Below are 20,897 nucleotides of genomic sequence, written 5' to 3'. Positions count from 1 at the left end.
TTAGTTTCTGTTAGTAGTTTAGGTTTGTGGTCTTTTGTTCACTTACAATCTTTTGCCTGTATGGATAGTAGAATAGTTGGAATGGGGAAAAAGATCATAATAAAGTGGCCTTACATGTATAAGGAAAATTTCCCAACTACATATTTTTGCTACTCTTGTAAAAGAATGAAATTATTCAATAAAGGAGGTGGAGAATACATCTTCTTAGATTTTGAAGGGTCAAACAAGGAAGGGTAGATCCTAATCTGTGCCTTTGATATTGTGAAATTTTTTCTGATGAATGAATTGCTCAAGAGAGAGAGTTACTGGTTCTGTTTCTCAGGAATCTGGAGTGAGAATACTGATATGTTGAAATTGATCTCGCGTGAAACTGTATGATTCACTTTATTGTTACATTGTGAATCATGAAGCTAAGGAAACTACATTTTGTTCCAATGTACTAATGTAGCTAAGGAAATCATGATTTTTCATTCTTTGTATATATTATTATAGTAGAGAGCTGTGTCCCTTCAGTTATTTGAATTTTGAATTTGAGTGCTATCCCTGCGACAAGCTAGTAATCATCCTATACTCAAGTGGCTACTCTATTCTGTTTTTTATGAATCACTATGAAATGAAGGATTGCTTTTCTGCAAACCACGTAATTTTCAAAACCTCAACTCAACTCTATCAAAACCAAGAACCACCACTGCCATCTCCTCATAAAGCTCAGTGAAATCAAACACCAAATCCTCAATGAAATTAAAGCGCAAGAATTTCGTCGAGTGAAAATACCTCAGGCGTGTATCGTTGGGAAAGAAGACAAGGTGAGATTGATTGCTGCAATTCCAGCCGATCACTCTGATTTGTGAAGAGAGTGGAGAGAACCGTGAGCCTTGCCGGGGATGAGAAAATCGCTGCTTCTTCAGTCCTTTTCTAAATTTTAGTGAAGAAGAGGAGTCTTCAACAGCCGCCGATAGTGAAGAGGGACTTTTCTAAATTTCGCACGGAGAGTGACTGAGAGACGGAAAAACCGCAGATGAGAAAATCGCTCTTCGCCTTCGCTCTTCGGGGCTTTTCTAAATTTCATGAAAAAGAGGAGTCTTCGCAGCAGAGACACAATGAAGAGGGCATTTTATGAATTTCGCACCGAGAGTGACTCTGAGAGACGGAAAAACCACGAACGATTCAGGGATTTTGAATTTGGGGAAGAGAGGGGAGAGAGAGAAATATACGGAAGGTTTAGTATTTGATGACCGTTGGATTCGCTGATGCCACGTGGCACAATCGTGACAGGGAATTTTAGGGAATTACAGGGAAACGAATTACAGACGATTTGGACCCAACGTTGAAGCCTTTGTGTCTATCCCCATATCCTGATCAGGACAGGATTGTATCAGTAAGATATCATGTTACATTAGGTATCTGTCACTGCATGCACCTGCCAAACTCGGATGGTCATAGGTGGGTCCACGTGATGGAAAACTCACATCCATCTCAATGGTCACAATTTTCTGCTGAAAATACTTAGGGAAGTGCATTAAAGTGGTTTAAAGATTCAGAAGTTATAGATAAACCACAAGATTACAGTAAAATTGCATTGTTTTATTCTGTAACCATAAAATCTTACTTTTTAACCACTTACCTCGTTGTTTCATGCTGAAATTTGACCATGAGAGGGGGATTGTGTCCATATAACATGATCCACCCATGCCAATCCATGTCTACCTGGTATCAATGTAACAATTAACATATTGTTTTGTATCTCCCAGCTTCGATTCATCAGTTCATCCATTTTCCATCACATCACTGTGTAGTGATCTATGTAAATGATACATCTCCAGAACCAACCATTGCAATAAGCCAAAGTACAGGGCCTAAGCCTGAGGAACAAAAAGTTATGAAGATGACTGTTAACCACAAATTTATCTAAATGGTTTAAAAATTAATATAAGTCCCAAGAGTTATATTGCAGTTTTTTAATTTGTCATAATGAACAAAGAAGGCAAAACCAACCTTGAGAATGAAGATCTAGTTCAAATTAGCAGGCCTTAGTTACCTTAGGCGACTGAGTTTTGTAACGGAACACATCACCAGTAATCCTTGCACGAACACAAACCTTGTCTGAAGTGGTGAAATCGATGGCGGTCCCTCACTATAATTTCGCGTGCAAAGGCTCTTGAGATGAGCTTTGCTGCAGTATGGCAATCGGGACATATGCGCAAGTTCTTCATTATCCTGATTGGAATTGGTGGTTTAATGCTGATAAGTCCAAAGGCAATGGAAAGTTTTTCACTATGTCTGTACAAAATGGATTCTTTCTCTTCTGCATCTATATCTAGAGCAACCTCATTTGTTTCTGGAGCATAGCCTTCCATCTTCAATCTTTTAGCCATCTCATCCAACATTCTATCTACAACAACAACAATAAGCCTTATCCCAACTAAATGGGGTCGGCTACATGGATTCTTGCCCTCCAATCAGTTCTGTTCGAGGCCATGCTACATACAAGGCCTAAGCTATACATATCCTTTCTCACCACTTCTCCTAAGGTTGTCTTAGGTCTACCCCTAGCTCTTCTAGTTCCTTCAATATGGATTATATCACTTCTCCGTACAGGAGCATTTATAGGTCTCTGTTGAACGTGGTCGTGCCACCTCAAATGACTTTCTCTAAGCTTATCACTTATGGGAGCAACTCCCAGCCCAACTCTAATATGATCGTTTCTTATCTTATCCATCCTAGTTTTGCCACTCATCCATCTTAGCATCTTCATTTCTGCTACACTGAGTTTATCAATATGATTCTTTTTAACAGCCCAACACTCTGCACCGTACATCATAGCTGGTCGAACAATGGTCCTATAAAATTTTTCTTTAAGCTTTAATGGAATACGCCGATCACATAAGACCCCGGACGCACCTCTCCACTTCATCCACCCTATTTTAATTCTTTGGGAAACCTCATCTTCCAAATCACCTCTTTTACTTATGATTGAACCTAGGTACCTAAAACAATCACTCTGAGAAATCTCTTTATCGTCAAGTATCACCACCTCATCATCTGGTCGATCATGACTAAAGTTACAAACTAAATATTCTGTCTTCGATCTACTAAGTTTAAAGCCTTTTGATTCCAAAGCTAATCTCCATGATTCTAATTTGGTATTAATCCCCACTTGGGTCTCATCAATCAACACAATATCATCCGCAAAAAGCATACACGAGGGGACCTCATCTTGAATGTCTTTGGTTAATTCATCCATTACCAGTGCAAATAGATATGGGCTTAAAGTTGACCCTTGATGTAGCCCAACTGTTATCGGGAATTCATTACTTTGTCCCCCCACTATTCTAACACTAGTCACCGAACCATCATACATATCCTTAACTATATGTATATATTTACTTGCAATACTTCTTTTCTCTAGTACTTGCCAAATTAACGCTCTAGGGACTCTATCATAAGCTTTTTCTAGGTCAATAAATACCATATGAAGATCTTTCCTACATTCTCTATACCTTTCCATAAGTCTCCTAATTAAGTAAATAGCCTCCGTTGTAGATCTTCCCGGCATAAACCCAAATTGGTTCTCCGTGAATCGTAGTTAAATGTCTCAAACGGGTTTCAATTATTCTCTCCCATAATTTCATCGTATGGCTCATCAATTTAATGCCCCTATAGTTATTACAACTTTGAATATCTCCTTTATTTTTGTAAATTGGAACCACAACACTTCTCCTCCAATCACCTGGCATTTTCCCTGTGCTCATAATCTTATTAAACAACTTAGTCAATCAAACTAGTCCATGGGTTCCTAAGCTCTTCCATACTTCAATTGGGATTTCATCAGGACCTTGTGTCTTGCCGAGTTTCATCCTCCTTAAAGCTTCTTTTACTTCGGACATCGAAATTCTACGTATATAAGTTCGGACCTTGGTGCCTTGGTGAAAAGTGTAATCGTCCAAAACATAAGTGCTTGAAGAATGCTCATTTAGTAAACTAGAGAAATAGGTTTTCCATCTTTTCTTAATATCCTCCTCACAAACTAATACTTTACCATCTCCATTTTTAATACATCTAACATGGTCAAGATCTCTACTCTTCCTATCCCTCATCTTAGCTATCTTATAAATAGATTTTTCCCCTTCCTTTGTGCCCAATTTATTATACAACTCTTCATATTTCCTTTCCCTTGCTTTTCCTGCAATTTTCTTAGCTTCATTTCTATCCAACCTATACCTATGAAGATCCTCAACATCTTTAGTTCTTTGCCATGCCTTAAAACTAGCTTTTTTATTCCTAATGGCAACTTGAACCTCACTATCCCACCACCACGTCTCTCTATAAGAATGAGTCTTTCCTTTTGATTCACCTAGAACATCTTTAGCCACCTTCTTAATACACATAGCCATCTCATTCCACATTGCATGGTATCCCCTTTAAAATCCCATTTTCCTTGTTTGACTACTTCATTAATGAAGGATTTAGAGTACTCTCCTTTCAAATTCCACCATCTTATTCTGGGATAGTTTACCTTGGACCTTTTATGTGTTCTTGGGACTAAGCACATATCCAAGACCACAAGTTTATGTTGTGCAGTTAAGCTTTCCCCCGGTATCACCTTGCAATCCTTGCACAACAATCTATCAGTCCTTCTAGTTAGGAAGAAATCTATTTGGCTTCTATGCTGTCCACTTTTGAAAGTAATTAAATGTTCATCTCTCTTTTTGAAGTAAGTATTTAATATAGATAGATCAAAAGCAGTAGCAAAATCCAAAATTGAAATCCCCTCCTCATTCCTTTCTCCAAAACCATATCCTCCATGAACACTCTCATATCCTCTTTGATTTTTTCCAATATGTCCATTTAAATCACCTCCTATGATAATCTTTTCTCCTTGACGAATTCCTTGCATTAATCCATCCATACTTTCCCAAAATTCTAGCTTTAGACTTTCATCTAATCCTACTTGAGGTGCATATGCACAAATTATATTTATGCATTCTTTCTCCATTACCAGCTTGATAGCAATAATCCTATCACCCACTCTTTTAACATCCACCACATCATTTTTTAAATCTTTATCCACTATTATACCCACTCCATTTTTATTTTTTTTATCCCCAGTATACCAAAGTTTAAAGTCATCCAACTCTTTGGCTTTTTTACCCCTCCATCTAGTCTCTTGGATGCAAGTTACATTAATCCTTCTTCTCCTCATAACATCAATCAATTCTAAGCTCTTACCAGTTAATGATCCTATGTTCCAAGATGCCAATCTAATCCTACGCTTATGGACTAGCTTCTTTACCTGCACTCGTCCACGGCGCGGGAACCCTTGCCTACTTATCACCGCATCCGGGCGCCGATGCGACGCGTCGCTTACAGGGGACACCCTAGCTAACCCTTGCCCACTTATCACTACACCCGGGCCATAGTGTAGCGCGTCGCTTCTTTTGTCGGGGAACGCCCTAGTATAGCTTTTATCATATAAGATCGAATCCATGAAAAAAGGTTTGGCTAGATTTTTCCGGTGCCGGCTGTCGACCTGACGCACCAACCCTCCTCCTTTACCCTGGCTTGGGACCGGCAGCAAAACACTGGCGGAGTTATCCAACATTCTATCTATCTCGTCTATTTGTGGGTGCATCCTATCCCCTATCAAGAATTCATGAACAATACCATTGGCTTCTATCAAGCTACAGCCAGGGGTTTTCACCACTCCATGTTGCTTCATCATCCCTCTTATCTCTATAACATCATCCCATTTTCCCTTTGAAGCATATATATTAGATAACAGTACATGGAAACCATCATGATCAGGCTGAAGCTCAATAAGCTTCCTTCCTACTCTTTCTCCCATTTCAGTGTTACCATATTTCCGACAAGCCCCAAGCAAGGCACCCCAAGTAGGCACATCTGGTGCCATTGGCATGCTCTCTATATGTTCTTCTGCTTCTTTGAGCATACCTGCACGGCCAAGAAGATCAACCATGCAACCATAATGTTTAACATTGGGTTTTAGGTTGTGCATCTGAATCATGGAATGAAAGTATCAGCGGCCCTCATCTACTAAACCGACGTGTCTACATGCACCCAGTACCCCAATGAAGGTTATTTCATTGGGTGCAACTCCACACCTATTCATCTCCAAAAACTTATCGAGAGACTCCTCCACCAACCCATTCATGGCCAGTCCTAAAATCATAGCATTCCGGGTAGACACACCCTTTTCCTCCAATTTATAGAAGACCTCCAGTGCACTTTCCACACACCCGCATTTCATATACATGTCTACAAGGGTTGTACCAAGTATGGGATTGATCTTTAGACCGTACTTATCTATATAAGCATGAACCCATTTGCCTTGATCTAAAGCAGCCAAGTGAGCACAAGCTGAGATTACGCTCACCAAGTGTGGTCTCATCGGGCCCGGTATCTCCAAGCTGCATCTCATTGAACAAGGTTAAGGTCTTGGCAAACTGATTGTGTTGTGCATAACCCGATATCATGGCACTCCATGATATAACATCCTTATTGGGCATAGAATCAAATAATTTCTCAAGCATGTTCGATTTGACCACATTTCAAGTACCCAGAGATCATCGAATTCCAAGATATCTGATCCAATCCCTGGTTGGCATCAAATAGTCTCTACGTGTTGCAATAATATCCCCACATTCCGAATACAAGTGAATTAGTGCATTCCAAGATTAATATAGGTCTCAATTCCCATCTTAATTATAATTCCATGAACAAGTTCTCCTTCCTTAATAGCCGACAAGCCCCCACAAGCGAAAAGAACACCGACCACCGCAACCTCATCTACATTAATTCCAAGAGTGTGCATTTGTTTGAATACAATCAAGGCCTCTTCCAACATACCATTTTGCTCATAAGAGGAAATCGGTGCGCTCCAGGAAACAACATCCTTTTGGGAAATTTCAGCAAAGATTTGACGAGCTTCGGTCCACAAGTCCTATTCGACCAAACAAGTGCAATCATAGAATTTGAAGCAATCGTGTTCCTCTCGGGCATCCGATCAAATAAAAGTTTTGCATTTCCCACATCCCCTATCCGAACATAACCCGCCAATAGTGAATTCCATGATATTGAATCCAACCCTACGCTTTCATCAAACAACCTTCGTGCATCGCAAAGTTTCCCACAAACCGCATACATATTGATTAATGTATTCTTGACATAGACATCAGAATCAAAACCTAGCTTCAAAACATGATTATGAATCTGTTTTCCTTCTAATTCGGATGAACGAAGAGCACTAGCATGGGCTAGAGCCTGGTGTAAGAAATGTTATGTCGTGTTTCCTCCCCCCCCCCCCCCCCCCCCCCCCCCCCCCCCCCCCCCCCCCCCCCCCCCCCCCCCCCCCCCCCCCCCCCCCCCCCCCCCCCACCGGCCCCCCCCAACAAAAAATTAATCCCCCCCCCCCCCCCCCCCCCCCTCCCCTCTGGGTGCCCCCCCCCCCCCCCCCCCCCCCCCCCCCCCCCCCCCCCCCCCCACCCCCCCTCCACCAACACCCCCCCCCCCCCCCCCCCCCCCTTTTCCCCCCCCCCCCCCCCCCCCCCCCTAGTAGAAGTCTATCGCTCAACGGATCTCATTGATAAGATCCAACGACTACCCGAAGAAGGCTCGAGTGCATCCAACGAAGGAGATTCGAAGGTACACTCTATATAAACCTCACTACCATACAAGGTGAGGGACGGATCAATCGATCAAAAAGAATACTATCTCGAGACTCAGTTCGGGACACATACCGATAGATCCAAACTATCGGCGTCCCGCTATCTAGATCACCTTTCCCGTTTCTTCATTCATTAGCTCTGTGCTTCTAGCAGAGCCGTTTGTGATTAAGTTCATCAACCGACTTAGCCTTCGGAGGTGGACTCCCGACCCCAGCCGGTCGGGCCACATCCGATGCTTTCTTTGGCAGACATCACGTGGAGATCCAAGGGCCGAGCAGATTTTGGACGCATCATTTGGCGCCGTCTCGTGGGAAAGACTTGAAAAAGCCATTGTGACTAGATCGGCAGCCGCAGCAGCCGCCGCACAACGCAATTCCGATGTTCGATACCCGGGGTGAATAATCCAGATATTCCCCAGAAACCCAAAATCCTATCGAGGTGGATGATGGCCAGGGAGGACGTAATCTTCCTCCCCGATACAATCCAAGATCAATTGGATCAGGTAAAGATTCAACTCTTGGAGGTGAGCCAAGCACTCCGCGTGCTCACTGCATCGAGTGGTTTTACCACAAGAACCCGATCAACACGATTCAGGGAGACGTGCATTGCCACGTGACCCTGCCAAAGAATGGCTCGAAGACCGGAATGTTGATCGGAATTTCCGTGAAGGAGACCGAGGACTTCGGAGGATTGATGATCAACCAAGGCGAGGCGATCGGTTCGATAGACCGCAAGAGAGTACAACCGATTCAAATACAAGGTTGGATACAGGGGTAAGAACTCACTCACCCACCGTCGAAGAACCGTTCGAGATGATCGAGCAGCTTCGTGACGAGAGAAACGTTCGTGAAGGACGGGCTGTTCGTGATGATCGAGTAGCACGTGATGATCGTGTTAATCGAGGTCGTGATCGTATTGCTGAAGATCACCCGACCCAGATTGGTCAAGAATTGGCCAACATCAATGAGAAGTTAGGGCACTTGGCTAAGGGAAGAATAATCGAGGATATTTACTCACTCATTCGGAAGACTCCTTTTGCCGAGCCAATTGCGGGATATCGGTTTCCCCATAACTTCCGCTTTGCCTACCTTCTCAACATTCGATGGCTCCGGAGAGATCCAACAGCTCACATCGGCTATTACCAATGCACCATGGCAGCTTCTGGTAATTCCGATGAAATTTTATGCGGTTTTCGATTCATCTCTAACGGAGCGGCACAAAAGTGGTTTTCTAACCTCCCCCGGGAAGGATCGTAAACTTTGACGAATTGGCGCGCCAATTCATAGGGCGATTCCAGAGTGGGATACAGGTCAAGAAAATGGAAGAAACCTTGTTTATCGTCAAACAAGGAAAGAACGAATCGATCGTAGAGTTTCCGAAAAGATTCAACAAAGTGACGATGGAGATAGAAAACTTGGATGAACAAGTAGCCGTAACCGCTCTATTCACAGGACTCACAAATCGGAAACTCCCGGAGTTATTACTACAGGATATACCCACGACTTATGCCGAGTTGGAATAGAGATGCCGTGCGGTGCTGAAGTCATGGAGATTCTAGATGCGCGCCAAGGAGATAATAAAGTCTCCAATAAGGAACAAAAGGCTCCCGAGCGTAAGGTAAGCCAAAGAAGAATGTTCGTGATCGGGTTGGAAGATCCCAACCTTGGCGCCAAAGATCCCCCGGTAGAAGTGAGTACACTCCATTGAATGCTCCTCGGGCCGATATTTTGAATATCCTCAAAAGAAAAAATATTTTGAAGTGGCCGCCTAAAATTCTTTTGAAACCCGGAGAGAGCAGCAGATCGGGAAAAGTATTGCCGATTCCACAAGGACTATGGTCATTACACTAATGACTCGTCGTCATCTCAAGGCGTATATTGAGAGATTGATATCTCAGGGACATCTGTCCAGCTTTGTTAGCAGGAGAAGGGAGGAGCCACGTGGGCCACGTGCGGCTGCCCCTAAAAGGGATCGTTCGGTTAGTTCGTAACGATCGAGGGAGGCCCCGAAGTCTAAAAAAGGCAAGGAGGTGATTGAAGCTGCTACTCGGTCACCGATTCTTACCATCTTCGGGGGTCCAGAGCCCGAATCATTCCGGAGTTTAAAAACCAAATCCAAATTTGTTGGAGCCGGAGAGGCGCAGAAGCGGAAGAAGCTGAATGGTGAAGATTCTATCACCTTTAGCGAAGAAGACGAAAGAGACGTTTGTTTACCTCATGATGATGCTATAGTCATCAAGGTAGAGATTGCACGGCGGGAAGTGCATAGAGTATTGATTGATACAGTGGTCTCAGCAGCTGACCTAATTTCTTACGAAGTGTATCAAAAATTGAAGGTGGATCAGACTTGATGAAACCTTCATCTACACACCTATATGGCTTTGCAGGTCATCTCAGAGAGCGGAAGGATCGGTTCAGTTGGATCTTTCCATTGGAAGTTTTCCTAAAGAAACAACTGTCCGAATCAATTTTTTGGTGGTTCGAGAACTACCAACCTATAATATGATTCTCGGGCACCATCTTTATCCAAGATAGGTGCTATTGTTTCGACAAAGCACCCGAAGATAAAATTCCCGATCGATATGGGAATCGGTCAAGTCTCCTCCGACTCGTAAGATCTCTCGGCAGTTGTTATGTTGCCTATTTAAAAGACAAGGAGGGTCCGAGGAAGGTTACTGCCCTCCCCATAGAAGTTCGAGATGATCGGGAAGAGACAGAGATGCAAAGGCCCGAACCAAAGGAGAAATCGAGCAAATCCAGCCGTGTACCGAGGATGAGAAAAAGATTACTTATGTCGGGTCCGAACAAATTGGAAGAGTTTAAAGATGAGTTGAAGTTATTTCTTCAACAGAATAAGGATGTATTCGCATGGTCTCGCCGAGGACATGCCCGGGATCGATCGGGCCATTGCAGAGCACAAACTCGGATAGACCCTAAGGCGAAACCAAAGGATATAGAAAAGAAGAAATTTCTCTATTGAAAAGTATGAAGCCGTTCGGAACGAAGTTGAAAAACTTAAGAATTCTGGTTTCATAGAACCAATCGAGTGCCCAACTTGGTTGGCCAACGTGGTGATGGTGAAAAAGGCGAATGGGAAGTGGAGGATGTGTACAGACTACACACGGATCTAAACAAAGCTTGCCCAAAAGATTGCTACCCGCTGCCTCGGATTGACCTCTTGATAGATGCTATCAGCAGGATATGAAACTTTAAGTTTCATGGATGCCTACTCAGGTATAATCAGATCCTTATGAATAAGGAGGATGAGAAGTATACGGCTTTCATGACTGATCGTGAAAGCTATTATTACAAGGTCATGCCTTTTGGCCTTAAGAATGCAGGAGCAACATATCGAGGGCCGTCAACAAGATTTTCAAAGAGCCGATAGGAAAGAATGTTGAAGCATATGTTGACGACATGCTGGTGAAAAGCTTTACAAAAGCAAATCACATTGCAGATTTGATCGAGGTTTTCTCAAGATCGAGGAAACATCAAATGAAGTTGAACCCCGAAAAATGTGCCTTTGGAGTCTCCTCGGGCAAATTCTTGGGTTTCATGGTATCACAGAGGGGAATTGAGGCAAATCCCGCCAAAATACAAGCTCGATTGATATGGAGGCTCCCAAAACCGTTCGGGATGTACAATGTTTGACAGGAGAGTTGCCGCCTTAAATCGATTTATCTCCAAGTCCTGAGAAAAATGTTTGCCTTTCTTCAAGGCACTTAAAGACCCGAAGGGCAGTAAGGAAGCAAAGTGGATCGAAGAGTGCCGTAAAGCTTTCGAGGAATTAAAAGAAGCACTTGGACAACCACCGATCCCGTCCCGCACTGCAGAAGGGGGAAATATTACAGCTATATCTAGCGACATCCCTTTCGGCGGTCGCAGGCAAGACTTGTTCGGGAGAAAGATAAGAAACAAGGGCCGATTTACTATGTAAGCCACGTGTTGCTAGATGCGGAGACGAGATATTCGCAGATTGAGAAGCAGTGCTCTGGCTCTCATGATGGCCGCCAGAAGCTAAGGCCATATTTTCAGGCTCATCCAATTGAGGTATTTACAACTTTTCCTCTTAGTAAAGTTCTTAACAAACCCGATTTGTCCGGAAGGATGGTATCCCGGTCGGTTGAGCTAAGTGAGTTCCAAGTGAGTTTTAAGCCCAGAACCGCAATCAAGGCTCGGGCATTAGCCGACTTTGTAGTAGAAACTACCGCACCAAAGGGAACCCACCATTGAGGATCCCATTATACCAACCACTTGGGAGGTATATGTGGATGGTTCGAGTAATAAAGATGGAGCAAAGCGCTGGAATTCTATTAAAAAGTCCAAGCAGGATTTATTATTCGATATGCTTTGAGATTCGCATTTGATGCAAGTAATAACGAAGCGGAATATGAGGCCCCGATAGCGGGACTTCGGTTGTCAAAGGCATTAGCTATTGCAGATGTTACTATTTATAGTGACTCTCACCTTATAGTCAACCAAGTCCAGGGGGAGTATGGCATTAAAGAACCACGCTTGCAAAAATATCGGGAGATAGTGCAGCATTTCAGAACCAATTTCGGAATTTGAAGATATCTCAGATTTCGAGGAATGAAAATTCAAAGGGCAGATGAGCTATCCCGACTAGCCAATGCCAAGGAAAAGAATCTAGACCCTTCGGTCTACATTGAAGAGGTAACTTTTCCAAGTTATCATGAGAAAGAAATTTCTTATATTGAAGCAGTAACGTTGCCGGATGGATCCAATAATCGAATATCTAAGAGATGACAAGTTACCCGAGGATCCAAAGAGAGGCAAGGTTGATCAAGATTCGATCAGCTAGATTTGTCATTCGGAATGGGAGACTATACAAAAGATCTTATGCTGGACCCCTTATGAGATGTATAGGCCCCGAAGGAGCAAAATCAGCTTTGGCCGAGGTTCATGAAGGAATTTGTGGCGCTCACATGGGTGGCAGAGCCCCGGCCCACAAAATTCTAAGACTTGGGTTATATTGGCCCAAGATCCAAGAGGCTGCTATGGACTACGTTCGTCGATGTAGTAACTCACAAATTCATGCTACAAAGATCTGAAGCGCCCGGCGGAAATTATGACTTCAATTCTAAATCCCATTCCCTTTGCAATGTGGGGAATTGATATCATGGGCAAATTCACCAAGGCATCAAAGCGGACGGGAATATCCGATAGTAGCAATTGATTACTTCACAAAATGGGTAGAAGCTGCACCGGCGACAATTACCGAGAAAAAAGTGGAGAAATTTGTGCTTGAATCAATCATATATCGCTTTGGGATTCCAAAGATAATTGTCACCGACCATGGTACTCAGCCCGACCGTCCACAATTTGAGCAATTCTCAGGAACATATATGATCGAGCATCGTATGTCCTCGTGGCATACCCCCAAAGCAATGGCCAGGTAGAGGTTACTAACCGAACGCTACCGGAAGGAATAAAGAGAAGACTCGAAGCCGACAAAGCTTCTTGGGTCGAAGAACTACATAATGTATTGTGGGCTTATAGAACTACGGTTCGAACACCTACAGGAGAAACTCCATTCAGGTTGGCATATGGATCCGAAGCATTGGCACCTGTGGAGATAATGGCGGGGACGTTACGGGATCGTGAGTTCGAGGAAAAAGCAAATGAACAAGGACTGCTTGATAGTCTTGATTTGTTGGACGAAGTTCGGGCAAAGGCAATAGCACGAACTCAACATTATCAAAGAAGGATAGCGTCTCATTATAATACTCGAGTGAAGAATCGTCGGTACTTAGCCGGAGATTTGGTGTTGAGAAACACCCTAGCTTCCGACCCGCGTCACCAAAGAAAGTTGGACCCTTCCCCGGGAAGGACCCTATATGGTTGTGAAACCGGTCGGTTCAGAGCTTACAGGCTGAAGAACATAGATTCCCGTAAAGAGTTGGATCGTTCGTGGAATGCTAGGCATCTCAAAAAGTTTTATCCTTGAGGATGATTTCAATTTTGTTCGTGATGTAATCATTTTCAACTCAATCAATGCAATTTTTGGCTTTCAACAAACTATCTTTTGATTGGGGGGCATCATACACCACATTCAAGAACAAGATCCAACTATAAGGCATCGGATGAAAATTCGTGTGGGTCCTTCAACACTTCAACGCTTATGGAAAATTTTTCGAACTTTCTTAAGTCGGGGCATCGGATGAAAATCCGAGTGAGTTCCTTTTGCAAGGCGTCGGTTTGAAACCCGAGTGAGTTCCTTCGAGACTTATTGAATTTTTGAATTATCCTTAAGTATAAGGCATCGGTTTAAAACCCGAGTGAGTTCCTTCTCGCACTTATTGTATTTCTCCGGAAATCCTTAAGTATAAGGCATCGGTTTAAAACCCGAGTGAGTTCCTTCTCAGACTTATTGTATTTCTCCGGAAATCCTTAAGTATAGGGCATCGGTTTAAAACCCGAGTGAGTTCCTTCTCGGGTTCTCCCTTTGGCTCGGTTTCCCGGTGGTTCCTTCTCGCTTATTGTATTTCTCCGGAAATCCTTAAGTAAAGGCATTGTTTCCCACAACTAAGACCTAATGCAACGGCGATTCAAGTGGCTAGCAAAGTTCAAAGATAAAGTAATTTCTTATTTCTTCGGAAGATCCAAAGAGGCCAAAGATCAAAATAATTACAAGAGCTGGATACAATCTCCCGATCAAAGAAGAAAGTCATTACAGGTGACTCATTAACAAGTTATACAAGATCGACGCGACTTTGCTAGAACAAACATATGAGTCAACCATTGGTGGGGAGTCAAGGAAAAGAAGAGAAGAAATGAGGATTACAAAAATATTTCGATATTCAGAAAATCCTCCGCAATTTCATACTCTTTGTCCAAATTTTGTCCAAGAGAAGAATGGTCCTCGACCAAACTCGCATTCGGTACAAGCTCGTCATAATTGACTTCTTCCAAGCGGAGAATAAACAGAGAATCTTCCGGATATTGCATAATATCTGGATCGGAAGGTGGAGGATCAATCTTATCCTTGGTCCAACTGGGAGGAGGAATACCCGTGTCGGTAAATACTTCAGGATGGCAAACAAGACCGTAGGGAGTCGTATCAAAATGAGGATCTTTCCTTAATATTGATTCCCATACTTCGTTCTCACCATCCCGGTACGCCCGCAAGTTATAAGCATTCAGCATATCAACAAAAGGCTTACCGTGTAAATACTTGAAGACGCAGCTCGCGAACATCACTTGGAAGGGATTCGGGCAAAGGAACGACAGCTTGCCTTTCGGGTAATGTTTCAGATCCTTTAGCTCCCGACTTTCCAACTGTCCGCTCCAGCCGCCGGATCTTCTCCCCGGCATCATCCAAGTCCGACCGAAGACGACCAATCATCGAATTCTTTTCTCCCCGCCACCTCCCAAGCTAGATTCCGAAGGCGAGCAATCTCAACATCTTTAGCTTCGTAGATTTCCCGAAGCCTAGAAACTTCATTGCTCAACCTACTGAGTCTAGTAACCGCTTCCACTTGGTTGTGGAAGTTACCAAAGAAGACTCCCGCAAACAACTTTCGAGTTAGCGAGGAGCAGAAAAGTAATTTTTCAAAATCGAGGATAATGAAGAAAGACTTACATCACCAAAGTGACTTCGTAAAGACTTCATCCGGAAGTTTGGAAAGAACCGCGCTCTCGTAAGTCATTCGAGCAGCAAGACACCATTCCAACGCTTCGTCAAACTCGTTTGACACTAATTCAGGCGAAGGATGAGAAGGATGAACTACACCAAGCAAAGGCCGAGCTTCATCACTTGTCACCCGACGGCGCTTCCTCGTGGCAAAATCCTCCAACTCGAAGGAGAGGAGGAGGATGCCAAACAAGCACTGGAGTTAGAAATAGGAGCAGCACTCGCTGGGACCACACCTTCATCGACGCCAACATAGTTGCCTCGGATGCCCGAAGAGTCTTCTTCGGGGGTGCACCAACAAAGCTCACCAACAAGCTCACCAGCCAGAGTGCCGGCAGCACCATCGGCAACGGAGTGATCAAGATCTTCCCGGGAAAGACGAGCGATCACTTCGGGCAAAGGAGGCGTAGGGACGGCATCAACGTAAGCCGCAGGAATCGACTTGAAGATTCACCGCCAAAGCTAGCCGCCTTACGCTTGGAGGATTCACTAGCTGAAACCACCACACCGGCCCCAACCACCACCGACGCAACCCTTTTCTTGCAAGATTTTGCTCGATAAAGTTCGGGTTGATCTTGGGAGCCACTATGCAAAACAACAAAAAAACCAGCCGTATCGATACAGTAAATAAACGACAAAGAACAATGGGGAAACCCTAGTTTTCTAAAGCTTCGATGACATGACCAACAAACTAAACCCCAAGTATAACCACTGCAGCTTACTTCGGGGGAAGTGGGGAAAGAGATGAGAAATCAAAAAACTCACTTGTTCGTAAATGGATAGAGCTGTCGTTGGAGTACGAGGAATACGGAAGCGGGCCGAAGGACGAAAGGTTGCTTTGGCACTTTAGCAAATCTATCTTGCAGTCGTCGATAGATGGAGAGTACCCACGAAGGCTTTAAATAGCCTAAGGTATAAGACGACGGTTGAAGGCTAAGGACAACCGACGACCCAGATCGAAACGACGCTTCAAATCCGCAAAAAGCAAGATCAACGGTCGAAGGGATGCCACATGGAAACATGTGGAAGCGAGCACCGATGCAGAGAAACCTCCAATCGTCGCACCGCCATTAAAATAATGGATGTATTTCCGATTCATTGGAAACAATGAATGGTATACAAAAGCAGAGAAAACGTTTGAACTTCGCAGAAGGGAAACGTGCGGACTTTGCAATAAATGAAGTAGTGGGGAAGATTAACGCATGCTTCCCGAAACGCATCTTCACAATATTTCTATAAGATCATTATTCGGCGAGGAATGAAAAGTTAAGTGATAAGTTTTATCATTAATACTTTGATATTCAAGGCAAGACTTCGGCAGGAGACGGGGAAATTTTGAGGCCAACATGAATAAAGAAATGTCTATTCATTAAATTGAGGGTACATCTTTACAAAAGAACAACTCCCTAAGCCTTTTCTTCATTGTTGCCCGAGGGACCCCGGTCGGGAGGACTTTTCTCAGACCATGAGAAGAGCCTTCCTCAAGAGTGGCATCGGCTGAATCCTCTACAAAGCAACAACTTGAGACTCGGCTTGTGATTTCTCCTCCGGAAGTGCCGGCTCGTCATTCAGATATGCCTCATATTGAGGGTCACCTGAAAAGGATCATCTTCTCCCCGAGCCCAGGCCTGGAAGATCCATACCAACTTTCCCGAAGACCTCCGGGGTGGCATACCTCACGAAAAAGGAGCAAGAGTCGAAGTCGTGGATCGTTCCAAGGATCTGCTCCCAAACGTCGTTCCGCCCCCATGCGATAAGCCCGAATGTTGTAGAAACCTAGCAATTCGGAGAAAGGTACGCTGTTCGTGTATTTCCGAATGCACTCCTTCCGAAGGTCCGGCTTTATATGCTCAGCTTGCTAGGGATTGCCAACTTCAGATGTTCTTCGAGCTCCCTACTTTTGATTTCAAGGCTGTCACCAAACAACGTGGCAGCTGCCTTTTGCTTCCTGGCCTCGCGCTCGGCAGCAGAGACACGAATTTTCGAAGCTTCAAGAGCTTCCTTGAGGGAGATCACTTCTTCCTCATGCTTTTTCTCGCAGCTCCACGGTAGCTGCAGTCACTGGTGTCTATTTCAGAATTGGCCTTGGCCAATTTCTCTTCACAAGTTTGCAAAGAAGGAGCCAGTGCGACCAACCCGGCTCAATGCTTCCATGTGTTGATAAAAGCTCAACACAAAGATTCCCGGGAAGACGGAAGATATCGAAGAAGTCATAAGAAATTATGAAAACATAAGTAAGCAAGAAGACCGGTACCTTGTAGATTGACTAACAAGGGAGGTGTCATCCAGGGCTTCAAACTCCCGGCGATCGAAGGAGCAAGACTGAGGGAGCTCCACTCTGCAGCCTTTCTCAGATCCCGAGTGACCCCGTCGGTCATCTTCAGTGGTCCACTGGGGGATGAAGACTTCCTCACCATCCGTCGAAGCTTTGGATTTTTTGTTGGAGGGAGCATCAATTGTGTCATGCCTCCTCTTGGTTCGGACGGAGGAGGAGAGACGTTAGCCCTCTCCACCATTGGTTTCTTCCCTTTACCCGAAGCATCAGCTACAGCCCGATATTCCCGATACCCCCGTAAGAGGGGTCGGGAGAGGGAAGAGAAGCCTCTTGATCTGCAGTCAAGACCCCGGGCGATCGTTGCTCGGCTGTCACAACGGCCCTAGCGGCCTTCACCCGCAGCTTTCAGTGGTCTGCTCGGGGAGGCACCGCAAAGAAGAAGGACAAGAATCAGAATTCAAGACATATCACTTCAGTCAAATCAAAGGATGATGGTTAGAAGCTCACAATGAGCCAAGCCCCAAGATCGAAGGATGGAGTTATACTCCATTTCATATCCATGTATCTCTTGATACCACGGAATGGATTTGATCTTCCCGATGGCCGCCTCGTCTTCTTTGGATAAGGGAAGGCCCCGGTTACTTTCGGACGAAGAAGTAAACCTCCTCCGGTGGTCGGGAAGTTAAGATCCGATGGAGGCGCTCGACGTAAAAAGTATCGTTCGCGCCATCTTTTGTGATTAGAAGGGCAAGTTCCTTTGACAAGGATGCTGCCCCTCCAATCAAGTTCAGCCTTATTGCGTTTGGAAAGAAAGACCCATCCGGGAGGATGGGAGATAGAAAGAACATGAAAATGTACAAAAAGAGAAAGAGATGGCGTAATGCCAAGCTCAAAACACAAACCCAAGAAGCCGACGATGAGACGCCAGCTATTGGGGAGGAGCATTCCGGGACAAATGTTCCAATGATTCAAAACTCATGGAGAATAAAGGATTAAAAAAGGGAAAGCGAACCCCGCTTTCCAAGGGCATCTATGTACAGAGAAAATTCACCCGAAAGGGATGAATCAACCCTCTCATCGTGGTGGGGAGCCCTAACCCGATAAGAGGAAGGAAGGTCAAAATCTTGGACAGCTGAAAGAAGGGTTTCTCCATTATAAATGGAAGGAACAGAGCTAGGCCCACCATTGGACCCGGAGGTTTGAGGCTGCCTAGAAGACTCGACAATCTTGGAAGATCCAGACTCGAGAAGGACAGGAGAAGTTTCGGTTTTTCTTTCAAAACCTTTTTGAGAAACCTCAGCGAACTCCCGCGCGCAGGACGGTTAGGGTTTTGTTATCACTATCCGACTGTTCGGGAGTAGGAGAAGCAAAAGCATCACTGCTATCACCAACATGGGGTACTAAAGAAGCCCTATCGTCCGCCATTACTCAGTTTCAAGAAACTACAAAAAGAAAAGACCAAGAAACTTACCGATTCAATGAGACGGAAGCTTGAGAGCAAGAAGGCGCGCAGGCATAACAACAAAGGTTCAAATTCCAGACAGAAGAATGAAACCTACGAAGACAACGAACCGCTTTTAAAACTCCCGCACGAGTGTTCGGGAATCCGAACGATCGAGATTGATTCAAAATCAACGATCAAGATTGAAAGATGTTTTGAAAGTTTGAACTCACGAATCCGAAATAGGCGTTCGGAAACCGTCGCTTGGATGACGTGAGCCACGACGATCAACCGCAACGAAGATACGTGGCCTTACACTCACAACGCTCGAGGAAAAGTGACCACCGCATTAAATGTGATATGACATTTAATGAAGCACGCAGAGATCATCACCCGACGACGAACCTGCTTAAAAACCAAGCCCTCGGGATCGACCGAACGCTTGGTCCGGGGGGCTCGTGATATGGAGAGTTTATGATCGACCGGGTTCATACCTGGTCCGACCCTCGACCCCGGTCGAGACGGAGAAAACCGAATCGCTCCCGAGCGAACCGGATCCGGAAGATGGCTTGTCGAAGAAGAAAGATTATTCGGCCGCAAGCGTGCCCTAATCTTACTTATGGATTAGGGTAATCACCCCGATGACAAAGCAGACTCAAACCGACGGCCGTGGATAATCATCATCAAAGGGATAACTATCGCATAACCTAACGGTTATCTCAGAGTCCTCTACTAGCCCAAACTAGTAGAAGTCTATCGCTCAACGGATCTCATTGATAAGATCCAACGACTACCCGAAGAAGGCTCGAGTGCATCCAACGAAGGAGATTCGAAGGTACACTCTATATAAACCTCACTACCATACAAGGTGAGGGACGGATCAATCGATCAAAAAGAATACTATCTCGAGACTCGTGTTCGGATACATACCGATAGATCCAAACTATCGGCGTCCCGCTATCTAGATCACCTTTCCCGTTTCTTCATTCATTAGCTCTGTGCTTCTAGCAGAGCCGTTTGTGATTAAGTTCATCAACCGACTTAGCCTTCGGCCCCCCCCGGGGGGGGGGGGGGGGGGGGGGGGGGGGCCGCCGGGCGGGCCGGCGGCCGCCGGGCGGCCCCCCCCCTCCGTCGCGCCACCACGGGGGGCGGGGGGGGGGGGGGGGTGGGGGGCCGGGGTGGGGATTTTGGGGGCGCCACCGCCCCCCCCACCTCCCACCAAAATGTTGGGGGGGGGGGGGGGGGGGGGGGGGAGTTTTTGTTTGGGCTCTTTTCCCCGGTTTTGGTAAAAAAAAAATTTGTTTGGGGTTTTGGATAGGGGGGGGGGGGGGGGGTACGAAAGGAGGGGGAAAACGGCAAAGGGGGGGGGATTAAGGGGGGGGGCGGCGGCAAACGTATCGGCAATGAATCCAGAAACTATCATCCGAGAAAGGATTTGATTGAAATCCCTAAGATTTTGGCATTTTCGCATACGATCTTCCAAGGCTATTATTGTTAACGGCGGTCGAAGGGTAGGAATCGACGAACAGAAAGTCCTTCACTTTGCAGTCCAAGCTTAACCTTCACAAATCGTTCAAACCCCATTCGATTCTATGCGTGGATCTGAATCCATTTAAAGCCAGGCTTGAACTGCGTAGCCGTTCTCAGTTTAAGACCTATGTAGCTCTTTTTTTTTCTTTTCTTTTTTCTTCGCTAAGGTCCTATATTAGCTCTTCAAGGAATAACCAAATGAATCTTCTCTTCAGATCAAACCAAATGAATCTACTGTATAGAAAGTCGTTGTTACTGGAGTAGCTTTCGAAAAAACAAAGAAAAAAAAAGAAAAGAAAAGAAGAAGAGAAAC

The 20,897-nt window shown here is 44.9% G+C and overlaps 1 pseudogene; it reads right to left on the bottom strand.

The window, feature by feature from the left end:
- Positions 1-2,000: 2,000 nt before the first annotated feature.
- LOC149009303 (pentatricopeptide repeat-containing protein At3g62890 pseudogene) lies at positions 2,001-20,638 on the bottom strand (annotated as a pseudogene).
- Between the last annotated feature and the right edge of the window lie 259 nt (positions 20,639-20,897).

This window comes from Hakea prostrata, chromosome 7 (genome assembly GCF_041222555.1).
Source record: "Hakea prostrata isolate BN-2017 chromosome 7, UWA_Hpros_2, whole genome shotgun sequence".
Lineage (NCBI taxonomy): Eukaryota > Viridiplantae > Streptophyta > Magnoliopsida > Proteales > Proteaceae > Hakea > Hakea prostrata.
The sequence above is the reverse complement of the archived record's forward strand: the minus strand, read 5'-3'. Positions and strand labels throughout refer to the sequence as shown.